Consider the following 16,219-nt stretch of genomic DNA (forward strand, 5'->3'; position numbering starts at 1 on the left):
AAATGAAAGTGATAGGAAAATGACTTCAAACAAAAATCAAGTTGACAATCCTATTTTCATGGAACATGGTGGCTTCTTACCTTTCTGCATTACCAGTCAAAACCAATTTCATATGTGAATCATTTTCTAAAATGTAAGGTCATATTACAGAACAGTTTATTCCATGTGCATGTAAAGTTCGTAGCATCTTCCAAAAAAGGGAATAATCAGGCATGTAAGATTAACCTCTCAGAGTACTTTTATTTCTCAAACCATTTATTCCTATACATACTTTTATTTTTTTGTGTGTATATTTCTTTTTCCTGCTGTAAACATTGCCCTGCAATTGGATACACAAAATTAAATCATTTAATGGATTTGCGGTTCAGTTGATTGAGGTCTCTGGGTCTCTCTGCACTCCTGGCAGCCGTCTTATTTGGTCTGTTACTGTCATTCACTGTCATTTCCACTTGGCTGGTGCCTGCGACAGGTCAGATTACTGGATGTGCTCAAAATATGGTATGAAAGAGAGGGCTGTGATTCTGATACTGCTGGGCAGTGCTCTGCTTGCCAAAGCCATCTGAGGAGATCTTGGTAAATGCAATTTTCCTCAGGCTGTTTGGGGAGTCAGAGGAAGAAACAATGGTAAATAGAAGGGCCATCTGTCTATATTTACTAATGAGGCTATGCTTTCTGAAATCTGTTTCCACTACATTGTTAAAGCCACGAGCTGGTTTACTGACACAGGATTATTTTAACATAATTAGCTTTTTTAAACCTAGACCAAGTTGTGCACCATTTCACCTATCTGTTATACCTTCACTTTTCTTCTGTTCTGTTCATCTAAATAATTTCAGGTTTTGGAGTGTTAGATTTAATTGTGCAGCCCTACTTCCATTACCATAACTGTCCCGTTTTCTCACACAATAACTACATTATTTAGAGAAAATTCCAAGGGTGGTTTTTTACTAGCAGCTTAGTAAAATAGATCAAAATATTTAATATATATGCTATTAAAGAACTTGACAACTTGTAGAAGAAGTTGGAATATTTCGGGGCCAGTAGCTCTCTGACTCAGAAACATAGCAACTTCAGCAGCATTCTGCAGTCACTGCACTACTGTGACTTTAAACATATTCATAAAAATAATTTTAAAATTCTGGTGGTATGCTAATAATAAGAGAAAAAAACCTAGTTCTGGATTAAATTAGACTTATAAAATAAAAAATTGTGACATCTCAAGGTATCAGTATTAATCAGCTTTTTTTCTACAACAGAACCTAAGAAAAAACCTGATAAAATAAAATGTATATTTCTGTAAAAAAATATCTCTGAGCCTCCATGGGACTTTGCAGCTCATTTCATCCAAAGTCTGAAGTCAGATTTATTAGCAATGCAGCATAAAATGTGAATCGGCATGATGTTGACCAATCTGCCTTTGCCGTCAGAGTAGAGATAGTAAGTAAGCTCGCATGTCACTATTCTAAGAGGACTAATGCAGATGACATAGAACAGACAGTGATGTATATGTAGTAGGAGGTCTTCCACAAGTGGACAAACCCGACTCCTACTAGTCATATTTCTACAGTCCCCTAGCAGGTTTTGTGGTGATCTAGAATAACTGCTTAGTATGTCATAAGAAAGAAAGAAGGTACTTAACTATCCTCAGTTTTTTAAGGAGGATCATGTCTGTACACCCCTTCCTTTTTTAATAACTTAGGGTGGATGCATCTGATCATAAAGGTTACAACTTGCACAATTTTTGCATCAAAAAAGAATGCGGTTAAAAATAAATTAGCCTTTCTTTTATATCCACATATGGTTATAGTGCTAATATGATTTCTAAAACCATTTTTATGCTCTCCTTGCAAAGTTGTAATATATAAGATATCAAAATGTCATTCCATCAAGTAGCTGAATTTCTTCTGTTGGAAGAATTATTTGGGAAAGTCTGAAATGCACTTCAGAGGACATGCAGAGATTCATTTTTTCCATTATAAACAGCAAATTGTTTCTGAGAAATGTTTCAGGGAAACTTCAGCTTATTTTATTTCAACACTTAGAAAATGTGGCAGAAAAATGGGTAGCTTGTGGCATTGAATCCTAACACAAGACTAGCAAAAGGCCGCATCTCTGATGCAGTTTTTTGCTGTCTGATGGTTTGGTCTCAGAAAAGTAATGAAAGAGGCATGTTACAAAAAGAATTTGGTGTGGCTAATCACTACTAAGAAAAAATGAGAATAATCTATGAATGCTAAAAGAGTTGTGAAGAAAACAATTTTGAAGGCATTTGTAAAGACTGATTTGAAAAGAACAATAATAAAGGTGGTATTTTTCCTTACTTGTTATGACCCAATATGAATGAACATTTTTCTGTTCAGAAAGTTTCTAAATATTTCTTGCACATGATGTTTCTCCTCTTGTGCCCATTACTCTACATATCTTTTTTTCTTGTGGCAAAAGCCGAGTTCCTTTTCTCTGTTCAGATCATGTCTTTCCTAGCCTCACAGGACTATTCTGGGCTCTGGAGAATATGAATGTCATAGCTGACACTTCTGCCTTAGAGAAGAGGTTGACAATGGATATCTCTAAGGGTCTGTTAATGTATACCTTCTTTCAGCTGTGATCTGGGAGTGTGAAGAGAATTTAAGGGAGCAGAGCTGCTTCCATTGGCATGTTTCTTCCATGTCCCACTGATCCCTCTTTGCCCATAGAGTTAAAATTCAGAGTAGACAATTGTAGATCCTAATGGAAAGCCTATGGTATATGCAGTTCTCTAATGAATGTACTGGACACCTTGAGCTGTCACCTAATTTTACCTCAAACAGCCTACCACATCCTCTTTGCTCCCCTTAGAAATAGAGGGCTTAGAGAAAGGGAGTATGATGTCTTTAGATGGCATCTTCATCTCTCACAACCTTTCTACATCTAGCAGGAGAAGCACAATAGCGTTTGGGAAGATTTTGGAAGAAGACAGGAAGGTAAGGGATTATTCAGAGACCAAACCAGATCATTCTTTCAGATATCAGGTATTAATTAATGATTTTTCCAAAGCAAATAGATTTGGGGAGATGCTGCTATTATTAGTGTCACGTCATTTGCCTACATGAAGCTGTTCATCTGCATTTCATGTAATATGATGAGTTGCAGCAGAAATTCAAATGACAACCATACTTTCTTCCTTCTGGTGTGTTACATCATAGGAGTCTGAAACAATGTGTTAGCACATTCCTAAAGAGAAAATTGATATTTGCAAGAAGACAGTAATTTCATTATTAGTAATCTCTTTGCTAAAGCAGAAAATTCGCTTTCCACTTCTCTACCTTGTATTAAAGATGAAACAGAATTGTATTTTTACAATTATTGTACCAAGAGAAAATTAATAAGACCCTTCTCTGCTGAAAAATTCAAACCTTATGTTTCTTCTCTTTCAAATCTTGCAAGAATATTTTACCAGTGACTTCAAAGGGGATAAAAAAAAAGTTATTTTAACTAAACAAGTTATGCAACATGAATGCCCAGAACTTAAAGAAAAATATCTAACTTATTTATTCAGTTACTTTTGGTCTAACAGAAGCAAGCCTTTACTATACTGCAAAATTAATAACTTAGTAGGAAAACACATGTTAAAGGCTTGTTAAAATTGTGATTTCTTCCTGCAAATGAAAGTTTAAATTAAGAATTCCACTGCAAGCCTCACTCTGTCCTTCTACGCATATGCCTTCTAGGCTCTCATCCCAAAAGACACTTGTTTAAAATCAAATAAGAGTACTTTTTTTTTTTTTTCCTGGAGTTTTTTTGTCCCTGCTTAACTGCTTTGAAAGATCAGTTTTATAGAAGGGTTTAATAATCTTAGGATTAGCACTGCAAGTTTTAGGAGGCCTTACAATCACTCAGTTCACCTGAAAAAAAACTTGCTAGATTCTGCTGGAAATTTTACTTGGTGAGAGGCAAATTTCCATTCAATGGCATGCCATCATCAGCAACACCCCTGTGCAAGTCACTGCATTAGATACGTAGTAAGTGTTCACTTTGTCTCCTTTAATGACATTTGGAAGACAGGGTAGAGAGAGGAAGTTTGCACCTGCCTGCATTAGGAAATAAATCAGATCCCAGGACTGGAACTTAAATGGGTGCATTGGGAAGACACAACTGTGTCTGGGAATGCTGCAGCTCGACTAGCTAGCACTCTTCCAAACTGGCACCACTCTGAAGTCAGTACGGCTAAGTGACTGTCCTTACCAGACACTTTGCATCGCGCCATCTGTTTGCCATGCTGAGATAGCTAATGGCATGTGGGCATAGTATTTTGTGCCAACTGTCCTCAGTGCTAAGGAATGGAACCAGGCACTTCTAATTGACTTGTATGGATATAGGTTCCAATCCTCATATATACCATGACTGGATTTAGTTTAATGGTAAAAATATATTATTTCCCTAAAGCTGTTTCCTCATTCAGAAAAAGCTGCCTGTAAGCTTCTAGGACTGAGCAAATATTGTTATATATGCTAAATGCATATGACACAGGAAAGTATAAACAGACCAGAACAGCAGTTCAATTCTGACAAGCCTCATTTGACACGTGGTGCTCTTTAGTTTTGTTTATGTATTTGTTATTCTCTACCATTTCTTGTAAATTTTCTGTGGACTGTAAAAAGAAAGTCTGCAAACTGTAGAATTTAAAACATTTTATATTCTAATTGACCTGTAAATGCAATACAAGAGCACCACTGTAATAGCCTATGCTACCTCAAGTCCTTGGTTAATTTCTATAGAACTTCATAGTAACACGTAATTATTTAGTGAGTAATATGACCTTCCCATCATTTAGTCCTAGACTTGCTCTTGCTAACTGTCCAGAGTCAATTTACATAAGATTTGTTGGTGGGAGGTAAATGATATTAAGCTTTCTGCTTTCTGACTATACAGAGATCAGTACACGTAGACAGAGTTTACATGCATTTGGAGCATCATAAGTAGGCAGAGATGAGTTTAGTTTAAGTAAAAGTCATACTGTGTGATTTTTTTCCTCCAGTAGATTATGAAGAAATGGATGGAAGGAAAAAAATTTGTCAATATCTCTACTCATCATCCTCCTTTTAATTATAAGCAGCTGTGGTGACAATGCAAAGGGCTTGCACAGTGCTGTGGTAGTGATGTCTCCAGCCTCTTTTTGGAAAACACATTTAAAACTTTCTGACAATCTTAGTCATTTGTTTTCCCCATCTTTCTCTGTGACCGTATGGTATTCCAGCTACCTTCACCATCATCAGGGCTTACAAACTTACTGCAATCAGGGTTTTTTCTTACCTTTTGCATCAAAATAGCCAGCATCTTCCCTTTCTTTTACCATTTCCACTTTAAAAACTTTACTAACCATGTAATGTTCTTTAATTTAATCAAGAGCAAGTTATCAGGTGAGAAAACAACCATTTTTTGCAGTTCTTCTACCCAGTTTGCCTTTGGTTATATAAGTAGTACTCACGGTTCTTTAAGACTATCAAATGTGCCAGAGCTAATATTTGCTTGAGTTTTTAATACCCAACTATGTTTTACTTTCTGACAATTAATATTTCATAGAATCTCTAGTCCACTTCTCTTAATGTGGCAGCTGGCAGAACATGGAACAAATCCTGTAGTCTTTTGTTCTGTCACTCTATTTTTATATATAGGGAAAAGAATTTCCTTAGTTCTGCTTTTACACATTTGTTTCAGTAGACAATATCTTCCACAAAACCAGCTGCAAAATTATTCTTGGCCACTGATACTTATGAATGTATGTTCATTACTGTGGAACAGAAAATTAAAACTGTAATACAATGGTCAGTGAAAAAATGCAGTTTTTCCAGAAAGATGTTTTTGTTTTATTTCAAACATGGAATATGTTTCCAAAATTATAATGTACATGCATTGTCAAATAGATCTTCCTGATGCTGCACCTCAGAAATTCTTGAAGTAGAAGAGAAGCCCTTTGACAAGTCCACTCATAGGTATGCCACGGCTGTTACCTTTCCACATGTCAGCAGAAAACTTCCGTGGAAATGCTGGAAATGTATAATTCTTTCAATATATTCATGTATCATATTAAAATGGAGTTAAAAAGATACCAGCCCTCTATTAGCTTCTTATTATCATTACTTTAAATCCTGGACCTACATTTATGCAGGTGAACATTTTTATATTTGTAAAAATACCTCCTGAATTCAGTGAACCTAGTAATTTTTGAAGGGCTTAATATGAGATTAACATAACAAAGCATACAGTCCAGATCATCAGCTGAAAAATAGTAGATGAAGCAGTTTATAATCTGTCCCACTTGCTATCCCAAATTCTAAGCTTTGCAAAGTAGATTGGGCTATCAGAAATCCTTCTCTATTTCCTCATTCACTGGACGCATAACCCAGTGCTGCTGGTAATCATTCACTGTACCAGCTTCATCCTATGACTAATAGCAAAGAAAATAAAAATTCATCTGTCACCTATTCATTGAGCTGTTTTCCCCTGTGAGCTGATGCTTAGTTTTATTCTAGTAAAACTGGAAATTGTAAGCAAAGGAACTGAAGCATTGGGCCCAATATAATTCTGTACAAATCCATCTAATTCATAGCAGTTCAAACCAGCAGTTAAAAAAGTGGTTCAAACCAGTGGTTCAAAACAGAAGACTGTCATCAGTCTAGGATTTTATTTTATTTTCTTAGGTTTACCGGGGGTACAATTAAAAAAACCCTAAACATAGGAAACAAAAAAAATTCTCCATGTATTTATTACACATCAGGAAAATGCGGTCAGAGAGAGGAATGAGAATGTGTTGGAGCAACAGCTCTGCAGACACCAAAGTCAGTGAAGAAGGAGGGGGAGGAGGTGCTCCAGGCACTGGGGCAGAGATTCCCCTGCAACCCGTGGTGAAGCCCATGGTGAGGCAGGCTGTGCCCCTGCAGCCATGGAAGTTAATGGTGGAGCAGATACCCACCTGCAGCCTGTGGAGAGAGAATCCAACGCTGGAGCAGGTGGATGCAGCCAAAGGAGGCTTGGTCCCCATGGAACGCTGTGACCCTGTGCTGGAGCAGGGTCCTGGCATGACCTGTGAACAGAGAGGAGCCCATGCTGGACCAGGTTTGCTGGCAGGACTTGTGACCCCATGAGGTACTAATGCTGGAGCACTCCATTCCCCAGACTGCACCCCAGGGAAGGGACCCACACTGGAGCAACACATGAAGACCTGCAGCCCATGTGAAGGACCCATGATGGAGAGGTTTGTGGATAACTGTTTTCTGTGGGAGGGACGCCACGCTGGAAAAGGGACAGAGTGTGAGGAGGCTCCCCCTGAGGAGGAAGGAGTGGCAGAGACAACATGCGATGAATTGACCTCCCCTGCACCGCTGGAGGGGAGGTGGTAGAGAACATCAGGAGTACTGTTGAGCCCAGGATGACAGAGGGGTGGGGGAAAGGTGATTTAAGAATTGGTTTTATTTCTCGTTATCCGACTCTGATTTGATTGGTAACAAATTAAACTAGTTTTCCCAAGTCGAGCCTGTTTTGCCTGTGACGGCAATTGCTGAGTGATCTCTCTCTGTTCTTACCTCAGCCCACGAGCCTGTCGTTACGTTTTCTCCCCGCTGTCCAGCTGAGGAGGTGAGTGACAGAGCAGCTTTGTTGGGCACCTGGCATCCAGCCAGGGTCAACCCACCACAGTTCTTTTAAAAGGACTGTCATGGTTCAACCCCAGCTGGCAACTAAGCCCCACACAGATCCTCACTCACTCCCACCCCAGTGGGATGTGGGACAGAATTGGAAGACTAAGAGAAAACTCAGCTGAGGTAAAGACAGCTTAATAGGTAAAGCAAAAGCTGAGCACGCAAGAAAAGCAAGGAATTCATTCACCTCTTCCCATGGGCAGGCAGGCGTTCAGCCATCCCCAGGAAAGCAGGGCTCCACCACATGTAATGGTTACTCAGGAAGACAAACACCGTCACTCTGAATATTGTCCCCCCATTACTCTCTCCTCCAAGCAATACACTGAGCATGACATCATATGGTATGGAATACGCCTTTGGTCAGTTGGGGTCAGCTGTCTCAGCTGTGTCCCCTCCCAGCTTCGTGTGCACTCCCAGACTGCTTGTTGGTGGAGTGGGGTGAGAAGCAGAGAAGCCTGTGTAAGCCCTGCTCAGAAATAGCAAAAACATCCCTGTATCATCAAAACTGTTTTCAGCACAAATCCAAACTCTAGCCCCTACTAGCTACTATGAAGAAAATTAACTGTATCCCGGCCAAACCCAGTACAATTTTCCTTTGAAAACTTGCTATTAGTGAAATCAGAGTAATCTGAAAGGTTTCAGTTGTGAAATAGCCATGTTGCATTTTATCCAAGTGTCCTTTTACTCTCCAATATTTATTCAATCAGAATATAATTCGCAATCTTGTATAATGTTGTGATTATATTTATAAACTTACACTCACCTTTTTTTTTTCCTTTTTTTTTAAGTATCTCTAAAGTATCTGTAGATATTTTTGTTTCTGGTCATATGAAGCTGTCTGTAATTTGCCAAGACTAACCTTTGGAGCAAAGCAAGGTACCATAACCGTGTACATCCATTTTATACTTTGATATGTCAGAATTCAAATACATCCTCTATCAGTGAATACTTCACTTTCAGCTAGGGATGTTTTCTGAAATAAGAATGGGAGAAAAGTCCAAAAAGTTGTAGTAAATATATATATATATATATATGCCATCATAACACTAATATACAGAAAGCCACAATGTTGCCACATTTTCATAATCACAGTACAACTTGTTTAATGCTGTCTTGAGCTCACTTTTTGGAACTTTACGAAATCTTTTTCAAACTATTCTGATGTTCCTTTCTGTCTCTGCTACTATTTTTTTTGAGCAGCTGAGGAGTGTTTTAATTTTCACAGTTATTTCTAAAGATAAAATCCCAAGCTTCACCTCCCATATAACTTTATTTGGAACAATGAATTGAGCCACCTGACAAAAATAGGGACCATATATTTTCTAAGGAGTCCAACAAGCATCAGTTCTTAGCCCTCTCAACTAACTTGTTTCAACTCTCAAGTAGATATGTTTTTAAGTGTTACTGTTACTATTTTTATTATTATCCTGTAGACAGGATAGATCAGAAGTCTTAGCATACTAAGTGCATAGGCACTAGTTTTATTCTAGTGACTTTCAAAATACACACTCGCAGAAATCTTTAATGAGTGCTTCCACTTTGACAAAAATCTCCATTTATTCCTACAGTTCAAAAATAATAGCTAGCAAGGACAGGGGAAGGAACTCTAAAAAGCAGCAAATCACATAATAAGAAATTTAAAGGAAACCTGGGAAAGTGGGGATTAAGGTGGGAAAGAACATATTTTAGAATATCTAGAGGCAACCATCAAAACTGGCACTGTAAAACTGAGATGCTTTGCACAGACTTTCATAATACAAACATCACACACTGAATTTAATGTGTGCTGAAAAACTAATATGTCTCACGGAGTCATAATGTAATAAAAGGCTAGCCTATTGAATCATGTGTTATTTATTGTTCTCTGAGAAAGCAGAAGGAATAGTTTGTATTACCTCCCTAATGTATTTTTTCAATAACTCTATAATGTACTACAATGAGAATTTTTAACTTTGAAGTCGCTCTAATTTTAAATTTGTATCAAACCTTTAGCAGAAGCTTACCTTGCTTCTAGAGCCTGCTCTAACCATAGGTGAAGGCATTGAGAGCATATAGCAGCTGCAACAGGAATGCAGTCACATACAAGCCCTCATCAAGTCTAGTTACTTGTGGATCAGAGTTCCTGTTCAGTTGATCCCACTTTTCCCCAACGCCTTCCAAGATGTGAAATAATAATGATTAAGCCATACTGCTGGCCCAAGGAGTAAAGAGAAGTAAAAGGAACGGAAGCATTCACTCTCATTCCCTGGTCCCTTTCCTCTTTTGCCAAAATATCCATGGTCAGGGACAACGTAAGTGACTGCACTTCTCCTGCTCGTTTTTGTGGACACTAACGCTATAATAGGAGCCCCTCACAAACGTGAAGATATGGCTTTAGTTTTGTAAATTTCTTTGGCATACTTGCAAAATCAGATGTTCATATTTCATACAATTGGTATATCATTGAAATGTGACCTTTAAGGCACTTTTTAGTCCTTCATCTATTCCCCTACTCAGAGACATTTTGTCTGCTTTTTCAATCTTCCAGTGAACAGAATTCTTGATTCCTCACATGCCAGCACTAATTCTAATATTGCAAGATATTTTTATGGTGAATATTTATCAATCTGATTTGCAATCATTATAATATTCAAATAAGCTCATGCGTCCATAAATATTCTCACAGATCCACATATTTAGTATGTAAGATATTGTACATAAAAATAAGTATGTTTAAAAAATATGTGAGAGCATGAATTTTCTCCATTTTTCTCCTCCCACCCTTGCCACTGTAAATTGCTTTCAGCTCTTATATTCTGCAGGCCAGACTTAAGACAAATGACGTTTAGCAAGTTGTAGCAGGTTTGCTAAAAGTTTGCAGATTTACCAATTTTGTAACTTTATAATTCAAATCTGAATTATATTAAAAACATAGTTGCCTATTTCTAATATTTTTATTTCTTTCCTTCCATTTTATTTCTGCTTCAGTGTTAGAACAGAAATACATGTTACACAAAACACTAGCCTGAATCCTCTTACTTCCCTTGCTAAAATTGTGGTAAATAATCAATTTATTCCAAACATTTAAATGAAATCCTAAATCCAAATTGAAGCATAGCTGCTTTTTTTTACTGAAAAATGCAGTCTCAAATGTTCACAGAAGGGCATAATTTATCTTAATGATGGCATATTTGATGCATTCCTGTACAGCACGCAGGGGGCAGCATTCCCACTGCTAGCTGATATGTAACTTCAGAGTCACAGGGAATGCAGACCTTGAAAGCCAGAGAACAGACAGATAACAGGACAGGAAATATTTCACAGGTCAGTGTCAATAAACTGACACTGGCCTGTGGTTTGAATTGCGTATCTCCAGGTAGAATCATAATAAAGAGCACATAAAACTTTTCCTTTTTTATCGAGCACACAAAAGGGAAAAAATGTCAGTAAGATGGATTAAGTGAATAACTGTCTTTTAATTATATTTTTTTTACCAAAGGTAGAGACGCTATTTAGGAAAAAAATGTGCAACTACAGCGCATGGAAGAGGGAAGAGAAGAATAAGATATATCCAGCTGGCATAAATGAACATAAATGAAATTAAGTTGCCTGAACAGCAGGAAATACAATTTGTGCCAGAAACTGTCAGACTGATCTCATCCATCTCTCAAACAAGGCTATCAATCACTGTCTCATCCCTGTCTTCAGCATGGTTTTTCTTACCTCCAGCTGGCTGTACTTCAGCAGTGGAGTCATGTTAACTGAAATTCATTGTTTCACTTTGTTAATCTTTTATTCTTCAGAATTTCAACTATTTCTACCATCCCTGGAAAGGTATTATTCTGCTTATATAATTGAGCAATAAGCAGAACATGGGCAGGAATGGAGGCTGCAGTGCTTAATGAACACAGCTGTGGACTGACATTCATGAAATCTGGATTTTATTCCTACCTCTGCAGTCACCATTGAAAATCTATCCTTCGTGTGCCTAACTTTCCTCCATCTGCAAGATCGCCACTTACATGCTGAAGCCTTCTTTATTGTTTATGACTTTCTCTCTTGCGATCCATATATTTCACATGTATTCATACATGTCATACTTAACAATGGTCAAAGGTTTAATTTTCCATGCCATGTATTTTAGGTTTTTGAAATCTGGAAAGAGGCAAAGGATATTTCGTTAGAGAAAAGATGAAGTGTTTAATTACTGTGTGTGTGCATACAATATGCAATTGTATGACTGTCTTCTGTCCAGGGTCTTAAATTATAAGAATAGAATACAGGAGTTAGCATCAGGGGGCACCGACAGCTTTCTGCTCCGTGAGGGAAGGCAAATGGGGAGCCAGCAGTGACAGCAAGGCAGGCAGGGCAGTGGCCTCACTGGCAAGAAAACAGCACCAAAGCACCCAGACAAGAGTGGCGCAGGGCAGTGAGCAGGTCTGCTAACTGGGCAGGGTTTGCCAGGCAAATTCACAGTGATGATGTAGATCTGCAGTGAAGCTGCAGGCGAGCGCCCTGGTCAGAGCAGCGAGGGACATGGCAAGCAGAGGCATGGATGCAATGTAGGTCAGGCAGGGACCACGGCAGAGCAGTTCAGGGTACACACAGCTCCCGAGTGAGAGGGGGCCAGCCCCTGCCAGGGCTTCTCAAACAGCATCAAGGCCAAATAGCTGCCTCACAGCTGGCTTTGAGCCCTCGCTGCCAAGTCTCCAGGATTGTGGCAGAATTCACTTAGGGCTTGGACAGTTAGTGGGCAACTAATGCAGTTACAGCCTACTTGAATTTGTCTCTGGCATATATTTAGTTGAATAGGTATGCGATAAATTGTATTGAACAGTGTACACTGAAGTAACTGGTACAACCTGTGCATAGTGAGTTTTAGATACACGTTACTCAAGCTACTACTAAAAAGAACAGCAGACTGAAATCTCTTTTTCTGTTTCAAATACTCTTACAGCTGCTTAATTTTCACGGAGTTCTTTGTGAGAAAATTCACAAACACTAAGATCTTCAAGATATTTCTTCATCAGATATGCTTTTCAGAAAAATATTTATTGATTCACAATCAATAATGACTCAACCCCAGAAGCCATTAGTAAATCAATTCAGGAAGATTACCTTTGACTTTAATAATAATTCCATGCATGAATGGTCTAAATGATCAGTTTGGCAAGATACTATGTTTGCTTACCATTTAAAAATTCCTACACGACTAACAGCTACGATCTATGAAATAGCTCCAGAAGCTTTCTGCCACTATGCCTAATACTTTAGTATCTCTGATTAGACCAAATGAATTTCTGAATTCTAAATTGCTATGCATTTTGCTATGACTTAGACCTTTCAAAGCAAATGACCTTAAATCCAGGGCATGGATGATATTGACAAATCATTTTTCAAATTGGTAGATTTTCTTCAAACTGCACTTCATCAGAAATCCAGGACAGCAGGACATGGATAACAGCAGTGCTGTGAAAAAAACATATTGCTTATAGAGAGCACTTTCACTATGCTTTCTTAGGTGAAAACATTTAAGCTGAGGTAGGAATACTGTGAAACTATCTGTTTTGTATACATAGTGACCACTTCCAAATACAATTTTATCATCACTACAGTGTCAGTAACCCCATTTTGGAAAGCTGGAATTGCCCACTAGGGTTTTCTTTCAGTTCTCAGATATCAGAACAATGACACCACAGCAACATATATCAAGGAGAATAGTACAACTAAGTGTATCTTGCAGACTGATACAAATTAATGAATAAAGAAATACTCAATATTATTGATGGGATGTCTCAAACCAAGAGTATGGAAGCTGTTCTTCTTTGATGTCAGTAGCTTATGATGACTATTGACTTACCTTTTTGATTTAAGGAAGACTACACCAAAAATGTGTTTTTCAGAACTTTCTTAATATTTCATCAAAAGTAAAGTAGATTATACATCATACTTATTTGGAACAGTACAGTAAGGCACAAATGCTGAACAGAAAGTCGGTGAAAATGTGCATTGTTGTTAAAACAGCTAACATCTGTAATGACCCATCAGATTTCCACTATGATTTGGGAAAAGCATGCTATATATTTATCTGTTTTATGGAACTCTAATTAAGATATCATCAATTATGAACAGACAGCAGATATAAAAAATACACCCTATTGTCTCCTCACCTGGTCTGTGCCCTGTCAAATCTGCAGAGGAAGTGGGCAGTCTCTAACACAGAATTTAAACTTATGGCAGGAACAAAACACATTAAATAAATGTTAAATATGTGTTTAATGGCTGAGGGTACATTGAAGGATCACATTAGTATCATGTATTTGGTATGGTTTCTTGTGGGGGAAGAGGATATTTTTCACTAGTTTGAACAACTGTGAAAAAAAGCATGAGCAATGGTTTCACCTACATTGTTTTTTAGATAAAACATATCACATAAATGTAAGCTGGTGTTTTTATGGTCATATGAGATAGCGGAAGTAGATTTATTCTCAGTATATGCATTTCTGCATACCCAGTGATTTCACAAATGCTGCCAGATAGTCTTAGTTTTACAGCTTTTGCCTATTAAATTTACTTCCTTGTATGCAGGAGACAAGCAAGAAATATTTATTTGTGATTGTGAAGAAGCTTTAACACTTTGATACAGGTACAGTAGCCTAATGTAACCAAGGCATGCATATTTGTTTAGATGCAAATTATCATGTTTTTTCTATTGCAAGTAAACGACATGATTTTCAAAGGTATCAACCAATCTTATACAATAATGTATCTTTAAAGATGTTCATGGCTCCTGCAAAATACAGCTAACTCACATTTTGTGCTTTTTCCTGTACTTTATGTTTTAACCACAATCTTAATTTGGTCATGATAAAATGGTAACATGTTAATGTTACTGTTCCTTTTTTAATTTTTTTCTCACCTAAGAATGAGACAGTTTGTTGTTTCCCCCTTAAGGACTACACTGTTTTCTGCATGAGGAATCTAAGTGACAACTCAAATGACAGTGTTACTATACCAATGAAATACAAAGAATAAAAATATATATATATATAAAAAATGTACCAAGAGATCATCAATTGTGAAGATCTTAATCCTTATGCAGTGTAAAACCTCACTGAGTCACACATATTACAGCAACTTAAGTGACTGGGTTGTTGCATTTCTTAAGAGGCACGTGATGTTAGAGTAAGCATGTAAAACAATTTTCCCTGACAAAACAGAAATATTGCAACCCATTCTTAAAGCAAAAGAAAATATTTAAGTGTCTCAAATTTCTTCTCTTATTAATATATGAGAACACATAGCTTGAATTTAAGCCAAGATAACAGACTGTTGGTCTGAACTTAACTTATTCAAAAAAGGGGCTTTACAATGACACATTTTCACACTGTGATCCCTCTTGCCTGTAAAAGTTGATGAAGCCTAATCCCCAAAATAACAAAGTCAGTGTGAGTCCTTCCATTGTATTACTCACAGATTATTCTCTGCTAAAAGTACATTATTTTTCCTTTGTGTTTCTTTTCGCCATGTACTTAGGCATACATCTAAATGTAAGCACCAGCTGTTTCACAGAGCATACATAAATGTAAGCATGAACAGTCCCACAAACATCAATGGCATGCCCTTAATGAACTGGAGTCTGAGGGAATCCATGCGTGTCAAATTTATAACCTACTTTTTGGCAAAACAATTTCATGAGATAGTTCCTATGATGGATGGTATACTACAAATACAATTTCTATGCAAAGTAACATGAATATTTAAAATACATTATCATAAGCTTCTGTTTGGAAGTTCTCAAATAATGCGCCTGTGTACCATACATCTATTACTTTTACATGTATCTAAGTTTGGTCCACAACATCCACTTCTTTTTCTAACAGCTTCAAAATCAAATTTTTAGAATATCATACATGTTAAATGAATGGGACCACCAGAATTTTCCACAGAGTCATGGAAAAAGCCATTCAACTGTCCTGCAGAAATTTACAGTATAGAAAAGAAAGCAATTTAACAGAGTAACAAAGAAATTAACATGGTACATCAGCTACTCATCAATCCGTTTGGTTGTTGGGTTGTTTACTCGGTTATGCACTTAACTGATCGCTTGCCCATACCATACAAATATCTTTTATATTCCTTGAGACTTACAACCCTGCCCTAGATTAAAGAAGATAAAAAGAGACTAGAAATACCATGATATATTTTTATGTTCTGTCCATTCACATTTATTTCTTCTTCTTTTATGGCTTTATAATCTTCCCATCTCTTTCAGGTTTCCTTGCCAAAGTCTGAAGGCAGATTTACCACATAAGCCTGAGAACCTCTTTGCGCTTTACTCAGCAGCATTGCCTACTCTGGTGAGTGGTCAAATGAAGTTTGCATTCTCCAGATCTGTTTCTTTAAAGAGACATGCCATTGCTGCTTTGATAATGTTTTTCTGCTCTTTCCAAGTCCCATTGATTTATTTTTTTAAAATCCCAAGACATTAGGTGTCTAACAAAATGTTTACTCAAATGATGACACAGTTTGTCCTATTAGTGTGTAAAGAGATTATAAAACCATTC

The sequence above is a fragment of the Falco cherrug genome, chromosome 3 (assembly GCF_023634085.1).
Source record: "Falco cherrug isolate bFalChe1 chromosome 3, bFalChe1.pri, whole genome shotgun sequence".
Lineage (NCBI taxonomy): Eukaryota > Metazoa > Chordata > Aves > Falconiformes > Falconidae > Falco > Falco cherrug.